The 13,271-nt window shown below is 36.0% G+C and overlaps 1 long non-coding RNA gene across 1 annotated transcript; it reads right to left on the bottom strand.

The window, feature by feature from the left end:
* Nucleotides 1-3,084: 3,084 nt before the first annotated feature.
* Nucleotides 3,085-4,254, bottom strand: LOC125651746 (uncharacterized). The gene is made up of 2 exons (XR_007361336.2): nt 3,898-4,254; nt 3,085-3,769 (listed from the first exon to the last, which is right to left on the bottom strand). It is a non-coding gene; the product is annotated as an uncharacterized LOC125651746 (long non-coding RNA).
* Nucleotides 4,255-13,271: the final 9,017 nt, after the last annotated feature.

Here is a 13,271-nt window from a genome sequence, read left to right as displayed (position 1 = left end):
CAATGCCACATGCGGGGAGCGGGATCGGTGTAGCACGGGGATGTGAATTATAAGCGAAGAAAGTAGGTCGACAAGTATTCAAAGACTGATTGTGTTTAATTAAGATAAATCTAGAAAGCCGAAAGTATTGCACGGAAGACACTGGTTACTGACAAGCTAGCACTAACAATTGGGGAGTCTAGAACACTTTGGAAATACTCAAACACTTCGACAATATACAAGTAGGGTAGGCGCCGGGTATATTTTTCGGTGTATTTAATGAGAAATCTTCATTCCTATTGCATAAAGTCCCAAGTTTTTTCTACCAGAGACATTTCCTTTGAATGGGAACTCAATATTCGATTGAGAAAACCAATAAAAATCATGATATACCGATTATTTGACTGAAAACCCCGTGTGGCGTAAGGGGGTCGAGAATTCTTTTAACGGAAGCAAAGTTTCTTACTAAAATATATATATTCAGCACAGCGAATATTGTTTTTATTCAAAATTATATGGAAAATTCTCAGATCATTTTGTTCATAGGGAACCCAAGTAAAATTACAGTGCATGATTGACGGTTATCTTAAATGTTTAAAGTTATTCTGGGTTTTGCATAGTAAAATTAATAGCATGTAGAGGAACTGATCGACTTCCAACCAACCCAGCATATATATATATATATATATATATATATATATATGATTTATGCGGGAATTATTATATGCGTCAAAATCAAACTAAAGACATTTTTCACAGTGCAGCGCGAGTTACCCCCCCCCCCCTCCCTGAATACAGGTGGTGTGTAACACGTTGCGGTCCTATTCTCTACTCAGAGTCCCGTGCGCTACGAGCACTAGACCTCTGTCAATGGCCTTTTACAGAAATCTTGTAAAAGTTTCTAACATCCAACATTTATGTTTTGGACTAAATATTTTGTCATATTATGAAATGCTTTTAGTACAATTAAATTGATGCTTACTGTAAATTGTTTAAAATCGCGGTTTTCTGATCCTAAATGTGGAACTACTTCGTAATATGCATATGAATGTACAGTACTGTAGGTCATTCACGTGGTAGAAACAATCGGAACAACTCGGCCATTTCCGTAACCGACAAATGGCAATCGGAACAACTCGGCCATTTCCGTAACCGACAAATAAGTAGGTCAAATGTCAAGGTCAAAAGGTTCAATACCAACGGAAAGGCCTTGTAACAAGGAATACTCATGTGAAATATCAAAGTTCTATCACTTACTGTTCAAAAGGTTAAAGTTTTCAAAAAGTAGGTCAAACTCCAAGGTCAACGTCACAGGGTAATAAATGTTGGTACCCACGAAAAGTTCTTGTCACAAGGAATACTCATGTGAAATATCAAAGCTCTATCACTTATTGTTCAAAAGTTATTAGCAAGGTTAAAGTTTTCAAAAAGTAGGTCAAACTCCAAGATCAAGGTCACGGGGTCAAAAATGTTGGTACCCACGGAAAGGGCTGTCACAAGGAATACTCATGTGAAATATCAAAGCTCTGTCATTTACTGTTCAAAAGTTATTAGCAAGGTTAAAGTTTCAGACAGAATTACTGAATGACAGACAGGACAAAAACAATATACCCCCGATCTTCGATCTCGGGGGTATAGAAATCAATATCAGCAATATTTGACTTTTCCTTTTCAATTCAAATACCTAGCTGAGTAGCTCAGTAGGTTAGCTTACCGATTGGTGAACTGTAGGTCGCAGGTTCGAGTCCAGTAGGGGTTTTAAAAAAAATTCAGACTATCTTCTACTAAAACTGTATTTTTTTGACAAAATAAAGAAAATTTGAAAATTTTCAACTTCAAAATATTGTTATACATATCCTCCACTTTTCATCCATATCAAATTTCTCTGGTGTAGCATACCTCCTGAATAGTGTAATAACTGATAAATGATATTGCTATACAATACTTTTAGTCGTTGATTATATCTGTGTGTCCCTTGTGTGATTTTTCGCAGTCCTCAACATTTTTAGATCAGGGTAAGGATGTCTTTAGAATATCATCAATTCTTCATTATTACTTTCCAGAAATTACATGTGCAAACAAAGCATGTGATTATTATCTTGGAATCATTTCACACTATGGACAAAATATATGTACATCAGGTGTCAATGACCGGAACGTTAATTATATCGAACACGCATCTCTAATGTAATCTTTTTGTTGAAATATGTTTACTCACGTGTAATTCATTCTTTTGAGAATCAATGTTAGGGTAAACTTACTCAAATGTACAAATAAATAATTATCAAACACGTAGCAATAGAAGGGGTTGCCCAAGGGTGGTTTTCTTTTTTTTGGCCGTATATTCATAGTTGGTTAATTTTTCGAGCAAAGTTTGATCTATAAACTACCTCCATTTATCAAAATAATATTTGAATTTTAAAATTTAAGGAATCGACCAATCTCTGTGTCCCTCCCCCCTTCCTCCCTCGCGATTTAGGATTTAAACTGAGTTTTGTTATATTTGTTTCGTTTTTGCTTCTCAACAATTTTCAAATTCTTGTGGGGTCAACTTTTCCAGCACCCCCTCCTCTTTTTGAAAAAAAAAATATCCTACGTGCCTGAAAATATTTATATCACTTGCTTTATTTCTGGGTATTCCTGAAATTCTTGATATTACATGTATTTGTATCATAACTTTGACAGAATTAAACATTAGATACGACTCCCTCCATTCATTCAGTTTAATGAAATGTACTTTCTGAACAGTATTCTCCATAACATCGAAGAAACTAAACCGTGTTATTTTTAGAGATACAGTTTATGATTAAACCTCAGCAAAATAAAAATTTTGGTACCATAAGCTTTGTTAATACTATTTTATCTGAAGCTTAGGACCGCTTAAACACGCCCTCTATTTCCTGTGAAAGGACAGTAATTAAAAATATAGAAAATTCGATTCGTTGACGTTTCGGTCGTAAAGTTTCTTGAGAGGGATTTTCGCTTAATGGATCAAGAAGGATTCTTGCATCTTTTTGGTAGTGTTTCTAAATTCTCTTCTTTATGTCAGTGTAATGAAGTTCTTTTGGATTTTGTGTAGGAGTAGAGAAAATGATAAATCGTAGAATAAATAAAAAGAAAATTTATTTAGCAATAAGATAAGAAATATAGAGATGTTTGAAAAACAAAGAAATCACACTTTCACATTCACACACCCATACTCTCTCACCGAGAAAGAAATATAAATTGGTATAATAAACCTGGCAATATTGACAATCAATATAACGTATAACTGTCAAGACAATTCAATAGTTTATACAACAAGTATGTCATTCCAGGCTGAAAATATAACTGGTAATAAATGTATTACATAATGGTTCGAATAGTCGCTAATTCCGCTAACTACAGAAAAAGTTAAACAGTAGTAAATTACGTTTTATACAAATTTCTCAAATTCCTTTTTGATAAAATGTTAGTTTACTGAAACACAATATGAAAGTTTGGCTACTCGGCACAATTCAATTTAACGCCACGTCACACTTGGCACAACCAGGCCTCCATACAGCTCGAACAGCCCCTCCGCTTCCAGTCCCGGACTCACAGGTCTCTCACTGAACAACGATACTGGGTAACGCCGACTTCAAACCAATGGCAACACTAGGCTCACAAAATAATTGCCAAGTCCACCACGTGGAACACCCATGTACGTACAGCACTGTCTCACGTGTTCTGATTCCCACGCCGAGCACCTACTGAAACGCTTAGAGTACTGACTGATATGGCCCAGATAGCTTCTTAAATCCCCTCTGCACTGAAATAGCAATAACTTAACCTAAAACCTATACACAAAGTGACTTTGGTAACAACAAAATTGAAAACACAATACACGAGAAAATTAACCCGAAACCTCGCAAATATTTTCACACAAAAATAGCTTACCGGCTGGAGAAAACCTATGCCCACACAGTAAAATGTTTGTCTCTCTGGCTACCCATTACCCAGACTAACTTCTGGAATTCGCCAAGAAAAGACCCCTGCTGGACAGCATGAAAACGTGGCCGCACGCTTGACAAACAGCCACTACTCTGACTGACCAAACCGGTATGCTAAAAATAGCCTTATCGACCAACACTCACACTACGGAAACACCTTACAAGCATAAACAACTATTTACAGACAATACCAAAAAAAACTAACAAAATGAAAATTAACTTCATCACAGTCAGTGTTACTCGTTTTGGTTTATTTACACAGGCACCTGAAGTAAGGATACTACTTACTGATTTTTTTGCGGTGACAATTTCCCGAAATTTGTGGATGCCCTCTCTATTTCATCCTAAATTATATTTATGTATTCGTTTCACACTTTTTGTAATCTTTAGAGATTGTTGTTTTATTATATCAATAGATGATAAATCTCTAAAGCTTACAAAAAAGTGAAACGATTGTACATAAATGAATCAATATTAGGGTGAGATAGACAGGGAATCCACACATTTCAGGGAAATTATCGTGCAAAACAAAATAGGGGGGGGGGGGGGGGGCTAAGTAGCATCCATACTTCAGGTGTCTGTGTTTATTTAACCAAAGATTGTTTGTCTTTCTGGTCATTACATTATCTGAAATTATCAAAAGTTCATGTCAACTTCATTGAAATATGAAACTGACTTAATCATCTGGTATTTTGGTAGTATATTTTAGAGAATTTTTTTAAAAATGAAAATTTAATAGCATAAAAAGTCAGACACATCATTATCGGTTTATCGAACGAATATCAGAGTAACCTTAAACAAGTTTGAATTTGATATTTATATATTCACCGTGTTTAGGATGTGGATTTTGGTAAAGGGAATCTCGGTCCCCCTACGCCACAGGGGTTTTCAGTCCAATACTCGGCATATCATGATTTTTATTGGTTTCTTCAGTCGAATATTGAGTTCCTATTCAAAGGAAATGTTTCTGGTATAAAAAAAACTTGGGACTTTATGCAATAGGAATGAAGATTTCTCATTAGACACACCGAAAAATATACCCGGCGCCTTCCCTGCTTGTATATTGTCGAAGTGTTTGAGTATTTCCAAAGTGTTCTAGACTTCCCAATTGTTAGTGCTATCTTGTCAGTAACCAGTGTCTTCCGTGCAATACTTTCGGCTTTCTAAATTTATCTTAATTAAACACAATCAGTCTTTGAATACTTGTCGACCTACTTTCTTCGCTTCGAAATCACATCCCCGCGCTACACTGATCACGGTCCCCGCATGTGACATTGTACACGGTGTATGTGAACTAATATCCCCATGTGACCTCAAAATCAATAGGGGTCATCTTCTCCTGAAGATGTACTGGTGTACCAAGTTTGATGTATGTCAAGCAAAGGGTTCTCAAGATATTGAGTGGACAGTATGTTCCAATGTCCAGTTTGACCCTTGACCTTTGACCATGTGACCTCAAAATCAATAGGGGTCATCTTCTCCTAAAGATGTACTGGTGTACCAAGTTTGATGTCTGTCAAGCAAAGGGTTTTCTAGATATTGAATGGTCAGTATATTCCTATGCCCAGTTTGACCCTTGACTTTTGACCATATGACCTCAAAATCGATAGTGGTCATCTACTCCTTAGGATGTACCAGTGTGCCGAGTTTGATGTCTTTCAAGCAAAGGGTTCTCAAGATATTGAGCGGACATTATATTCCTATGTCCAGACTAGATTGACTCTTGAACTTTTGACCTGAAAAACAATAGGGGTCCTCTTCTACTCATAACCAACCCAAATATGAAATATCATTATCATCAAGTGAATGGTTCTCGAGATATTGAGCGGACAACATGTGGTCTACCGACCGACCGATCGACCAACTGACCGACAGGTGCAAACCAATATGCCCCTCTTCTTTGAAGGGGGGGGGGGGGCATAAAAATTGAAGTCTGAAAGTAAGTTGCTGGAAAAAGAAATTTTGGATTTAGAAAATAAGGTAAATGCTTCAGGAATAATAGAGGACATTGAACTCCAAGAGGAAAAAAAACCCAATCCTTTCAAAATTCAAGAGAAAAATACATTGAGGGTTTAATGTTAAGGTCAAAAGCAACATGGTATGAAAAAAGGAGAAAGAAACACAGACTATTTCTGTTTAGAAAGAAAGAATTTTGTAAATAAAACAATATCAAAACTCATTGATGACGATGGAAACCATATTATGAATCAGGAGGATATATTAGAAGAACAAAGGTCATTCTTTTCAAATTTACACAAAAGCAAAAACAGTATAGCAATGAAACATTACTTAGTGAAAATGTGTTTCTAAACCACAATGTTAAATTATCAGATGAGCAGAAGGAAAACTGTGAAGGAGTTCTGAAGCTATCAGAGTGTTCAGAAGTATTGAAAATTATGAAAAAACAATAAATCGCCTGGCTCGGATGGTTTTACAGTAGAGTTCTATAAAAAAAAACATTGGAGGGACTTGGGGGTATTTGTTTGTCGTTCTTTAAATGAATCGTATCTTACAGAACAGATGTCTTCATTTCAATCCCAAGGAATAATAACTTGCATTCCAAAAGAGGAAAAAGATAGGCGTTATATGAAGAACTGGCGACCTATCACTTTACTTAATGTGGACTAAAAGATAGGTTCCAGTATCATAGCCAACCGCATTAAAAAGGTACTGAATGACATAATAAGTGACACTCAAAAGGGATTTATAAAGGGCAGATTCATTGTTGAAAATACTCGTTTTCTATATGACCTTATTAACTATCTAAGAAAAGAGAAACAGTTTGGACTACTCCTTCTAGTAGATTTTGAAAAGGCTTTTGACTCGTTAGAATGGGATTTTATTGTCAAGGCTCTTAAGTCATTCAATTTTGGTGATTCTCTTATCAAATGGTTTCTTACATTTTATTCATCCAGCACTAGCTGTGTAATAAATATCATTGGGTCAAATACTGTCTGACTTGTTTCATACCGATTGTTAAGCCGTTCTTGGCACACTGATTTTTACTGCAGATAACTCCGTTTACCTGATCGGGATATAGGGCTCACGGCGGGTGTGGCCGGTCAACAGGGGATGCTTACTCCTCCTAGGCACCTGATCCCACCTCTGGTGTGTCCAGGGGTCCGTGTTTGCCCAACTATCTATTTTGTATTATTTATAGGAGTTATGAGATTGATCACTGTTCGTTATCTTCACCTTGCATAATGGCCATTTATCAGAATTTTTTAGCCTTGAGAGGGGTTGCAGACAGGGTGATCCTTTGGCTCTATATCTTTTTATCATAACAGTAGAGTTACTACCAATTTCACTCAAAGAAACTGTAAATATTAAGGGTATAACTATTGGTGGGGAAGAAAATAAATTAGGGCAATATGCAGATGATTCATTTTTACTGTTAGATGGAAGTGAATATTCTCTAAGAGAATCAATGAGTGTTATTGACAAGTTTGGTAGTATCTGAGGTCTGAAACTTAATATTACAAAATCGCAAGCAGTATGGATTGACAGTAGAACTGGTTCAGCTGAGACTTTGTGTCCTGATTTGCAAATATGATGGGGTAAAGACAGTTTTAAATTTTACCAAAAACCTTGAAGATATGATTTTGAAGATTGCATTAAACATTGAATATTTTCAACTTAATTGATAACTACCCTTCCAATTCTTTTCAAATTTGGCATTGAACATCTTTGGAACAAAGTGGATATAAATTGTAAATTACATTACTTCTGCACACCCACGGCCTAAGAAGCATGGCAAAAACTGCCATCATTGACAAATTATCAAAAACAATTCTACGACTGCACATCTATAAAAACAAGCATTCTGAGAGTATTGCATGGCAATACATAGTCCCCTACCGGTTGCAAAAATCACTGTACCACAACAATATTCAAAGTTCATTATGTAGGTTATGGTAAAAGGAGAAATTGGGGAACCTGGATAGGAATGATTGGAAATCAACTACTATTCGAGTAGAGACTAGACCAAGAAAAAAGACAAATTCATAATTAGGTTTAGGTCTTTAACCAAGTCAATAAACTGTGACATGTAGATAATCATGCATAACTTATCTATATTTTAGTATTACTATGCTAGAAGTTTTAATGAGTGTAGTATTCTTAATTCTTATCTACAGAGATAAGAAACTTGGATGTAAACTAACAATTCATACTATTTTTCTACCTCCAAGGGCCATAACTTAATGGAAAATCAACGGACGAAGATGAAATTCAAACTTGATCTCTAACTTGTTATGACAAAGCAATGTACCAAATATCAAATGAATATCTGCAAGCACAATAAAAAAAAGTCTGGAAAACTGATTATTCGTGCTATTTTTCTAAGTCCAAGGGCCATAACTAAGCGAAAAATTAACGGACCGAGACGAAATTCGAACTTGATCTGTAACTTGTTATGGCAAAGCCACATACCAAATATAAAATAGGTATCTGCAAGAACAGGGAAAAAAAGTGCGGAAAACTGGACTGACGGACAGACGGACGGAGCGCAAACTTAAAGTCCCCTTGACTTCGTCGGTAGGGGACTTAAAAAACTTGTATAGTCATGTAGAGCAAAAACGCCTCTACCAAAATTGTCAATTACATGATCCTTGGAATAGAGGTTTCGTTTCCAGGGCGGGACAAAACTTGGTACATGTATATAGTGTTTATAAATGTGCAAAACATTATAAAAAAATCTTTCTATACTATTGATACTAAATGAATATTTGGATGGAGTAGGTAGCCCTTTACCGAAATTGTATATTTAATGATCCCAGGGTTAGGAGTTTGGGGCCAAAATGGTCATAGTGATTGAATGTCTTTTATCATTTGAAATACTTCCTAGTGTTGCTGATACTACTAACAAGAGTACCGCAAACGATACAACATAAGCCTGTTGGACGCATTATACACTCTGAATTGGTATCGTACATATTCCGAATAGAAAAACCTTAAAATAGGTCATGGTGCACCAATCTATCTGACATGTGAACTGGTTATGCATTTCTCTGAGAGGGAAGTTTGTGACAAATGACAGTGCAAAATCTGAATCCATGATGAGAAAAAGTCCAGAAAATTATTTAACCTACTTTTAGCCCTAAAGTAGATTCAAGATGTACCAATCAAGTTGAAATGTGAACTGATTGAGCATTTCTCTGAGAAGGAGGTTGTGACAATATTTTAGGGCAATCCCTGTATTCATAACGAAAAAAATATGGAAAACTGTTTGACCTACTTTTACCCCTATATACAATGTAGGACATCGTGCACCGATCCAGCTGAAATGCTCACTGAACTCATATTCCTCCGACAGGAAGCTTCCCACTGAACTTGATATATTCCTCCGAGAGGAAGATTGTTGACTAAATTTCAGGTTAAGATCTGTATCCGTAACAAAAACAAAGCTCTTCTACTAGGTGGTACAATAACCTTGACCTTGATAAACAATTATAGGCATCCTCAACTTGACATAAGGTGTATGTGTACCAAGTTTGACGGTCCCACCCCAACAGTTAGGTCTGTATCCTGCCTACTAGGTTTTCCTACTTAGTTATACTACGATTTTGACCTTGAAAGTCAAAAGGCGCCCTCCACTTGGAATAAGGAGTATGTGTACCAAGTTTGACGGTCCTAGCCCTAATAGTTCGGTCTGTATTCTGCGTACAAGGTTTTCCTATTAACTGATAAGGTCTACTACCTTGACCTTAAAAAACAATAGGCGTCTTTCTCTCATCATGGTGATCAAATGTACCAAATTGTAAGATCCTGGAGCGTACGGTTCGGTTTGTATAATAATAATAATATTTATTTATATAGCGCCCTATATGACTATAAATAACCACTCTAAATTGCTGCACACAATAAAAATGATACAGCATGTTATAAAAGTAGTAAAAGGAAATCATAATAGCATTAAGACAGATAATATCAAAACAATGCTAGAAAAACATCAATAATGTGAAGTAAAATTACTAAAATCTAAAACATGACCTGACATGCATGAAAAAAGTTTCACGCCGTACAATCAAACGATATGAAATACAATAGTTGAAATAAATATACAATTATACACTTGAAAAAGTCATGTTAAAATGATGGTAAAGAAACCATAACGATTTAACCACCTATAATACTAATAATATGCAAATCTAAAAAGATGTGTTTTTAAATGTTTTTTTTTAAAAAGTGTTCAAATTCTGACAACGGCGGAGGGTATCAGGCAGAGAGTTCCAGAGTGTAGCTGCTGCCACATCCAAGCGCCTGCTTCCATATGTGGAGGTTCGACATCTAGGTCTAACTAATGTCAGTGAATTTTCAGATCTTCGGGAACGATTTGGTTGGTAAACATTGATCACCTCCTCCAAGTATTTTGGTGCCATCTTCTGAATCACCTTATATGCGTAGAGGATAATTTTGTATTGGCTGCACCTGTCAATAGGAAGCCATTGTAAAGAAATCAGCACTGGAGTTATGTGATCACTTCTCTCGGTACGAGTGATGATTCGTGCTGCCATATTCTGTATCCTCTGCAGTTTTGACAAGTTGGTTGTGTTAATACCGAAAAGAAGAGCATTGGCGTAGTCGAGCCGAGATGTCACGAGGACACATACTAGGGTCTACGTCTTGCACGCATCTTCTGTGATGAGCGACCGTATTCGTCCGATGTTACGTAGTTGATGATAGCAAGCACGATACACAGATGAGATTTGCTTTTTTGCATGCAAAGTGTCTTATCAAACCATACACCTAGGTTTTTCACAAAAGGTGTTTCACTGATAATAGTGTCGGCAAAGTTCAGATGGTACGATGGTGAGTCAGTGACTATGGCTTTCGGTGAAAAAACAATGAACTAATTTTCCTACTAAGTGATACTACGATTTTGACCTTGAAGAACAAAAGGCGACCTCCACTTTGCATAAGGAGTATGTCTACCAAGTTTGACGGTCCTAGCCTCAATAGTTCGGTCTGTATTCTGTCTACAAGGTTTTCATATTATACTACGGCATTGACCTCTGACCTTGAAAAAAATAATAGGCATCTTCCTCTCATCATGGTGATTAAATGTACCAAGTTGTAAGATCCTAGAGCTTACGGTTCATTTAACATTTTGCCTATATAAGATCAGGACAGACAGATGACAACGCCATACCCTAATTACTCGGTACGTCCCATCTTTGAGGGCGTATAAAGACTAAATAACACACCACAGAAATTTGATATGGATGGTAAGTACAAAAATATTTTGAAATTGAAAACTTTCAAATTTACTTTACTTAGTCAAAAATGCAGTTTTGATATAAAGTAATCATGATTTTTTTTTTCTAAAACACTTACTGAACTCGAACCCGCGATCTACCGATCAGCAGTCGACACATCAAATGAACAAGAATAGATATGGGTTACCCATATCCAAGATATTCGACTTTTAATTTACTTGAATTTTCACTATGCTCAGCTGATCTCTGAGAAAAGACTACACTTGTTATGAAACTGGTGTATAGTCCTTCATGTCCGTAGCAAATACCATCACCAGTATTTTGTCACTAGCAAACAGTGCACACACCGGTGTTTGCAAGACATGAAAAAATGGATAGATGGCACAAATACGGAACAAAGATATTTATGCTTTTTTGTCGAATGATAAAGAAGGAAATCAAGGAAGTTGGAGATTAGCAAATTTATTAAAATACAGCAGAAAAGTATAGCTTTAAAAATACTACATGAGAATGCGTATACCTATTAATACAACTTATTGGGGCACATACTTTGTGCAGGCTTAATTTTTGCAAAAAATGATCATTTTTATCACAAAATTTCCCTATCAAACCAGTCTAATTTCATCATTCTTCCCAAATTTTTCCTTTTATATCTGTATGGAAATTCAAAGCAAAGACATGAAAGAATTGAAATCTCTCGGAATAAATACAATTGTACTCTAATTTTTACCATGTAACAAATTAATGTGAACTTTAGAATGGCAAAAACAAGAAGGATTGATGTAATCTACACTTTCTCCAAATTTTGTGTATGGTATAACCTTAACAGCAAAGAAACCCTTAAAAAAATAAATAGACATGTATATGTCACACTGAATACATTGCAAATATCTTCAGACTGGTGACCTTCACCTTTTAATTGTGGTCCGAATCCAGGTGTTGAGTGTTGTATACGCATTCCGTAAAACCCCACATAAATTAATGATTAACATTCTCTCTCAGAAGAAATTGTATGATAATTAACGAACAATATTCATCAAAGTAATATAATTGTTGCAATAGTATAATCAATCGTGAAAAAAATTTCAATCGAAGAATGACCTATATTTCGTGAAAAGACTGAGGAGGCAGCTAGCGTAGGAATATGAACACTTCTTATATACATTTCTGGGAGAAAAGTGATTTTTCTTAAAAACATTTGACTTTAATTTTGTTTTCTCCCACGTATTACATACACATCGATATTCTATACATTTGTTGAAATCCTGTATCTGCTGATCATGAATGGAACTATATTTTTTTCAGAGCAATTGTGTGAAGAGTACCTGAACCCAGTAATATATCTTGAATAGATAGTATGCACTGATCGAATATATTAATAAATGATTGATTGAGTGTATCTTGTTTAACGTTTCTCTCGAGAATTTTTCACTCATATGGAGACATCACCAAGACCGGTTAGGGGCTTCAAATGGCCCTTGCTCGGCGCCTACGGCCATTGAGCAGTGAAGGTTCTTTAGTATCTTCGAGGACCCGTGGCATTCATACCTCATGCCGAGCGTTTTGCGATGGAACTGTCACTACGTGTTTTAACTACTTAGATCTGCCGCGACCGAGATTCGAACCCCGGGTTTCCGCATGCGGGACGAACGCTCGAACCTCTACACCACCAGGTGCAGCAGATTCAACTTTTTTTCTTCAAAATCATGACTCGAGGGAATGGAAGGGGATAGGATTGGGCCTCAATAGGGGATCAAACTTTTACATGGAAATATATAAAATCTTTGAATGTTTTTAAATTAAGAACCACTGATTAGATATAATATGCAAGCATTCCAATGTAGCGCCGATGCATATTTGACAAGGATTGGCTCAATTATGGAATCGAAGTTTCACATGAGAATAAATATGAGATATTAAAAAAAAAAATGCAAACGTTTTCAGTACATTTGCTTTTCATGAACCCTTGGATAAGGGTGGGGCTAAAATCAGGCGACAATTTTTTTTAATGATATATGAATATAGGGAGATCTTTAGAATCATTTAAAAAAATCTTCTGCAGAACAGCAAGGTCAGGTTAGTCACATTGGTATAGAGAATTCAA

Source organism: Ostrea edulis, chromosome 5 (assembly GCF_947568905.1).
Source record: "Ostrea edulis chromosome 5, xbOstEdul1.1, whole genome shotgun sequence".
Lineage (NCBI taxonomy): Eukaryota > Metazoa > Mollusca > Bivalvia > Ostreida > Ostreidae > Ostrea > Ostrea edulis.
Note: the sequence above shows the minus strand (reverse complement) of the source record. Positions and strands in the feature narration are given on the sequence as shown.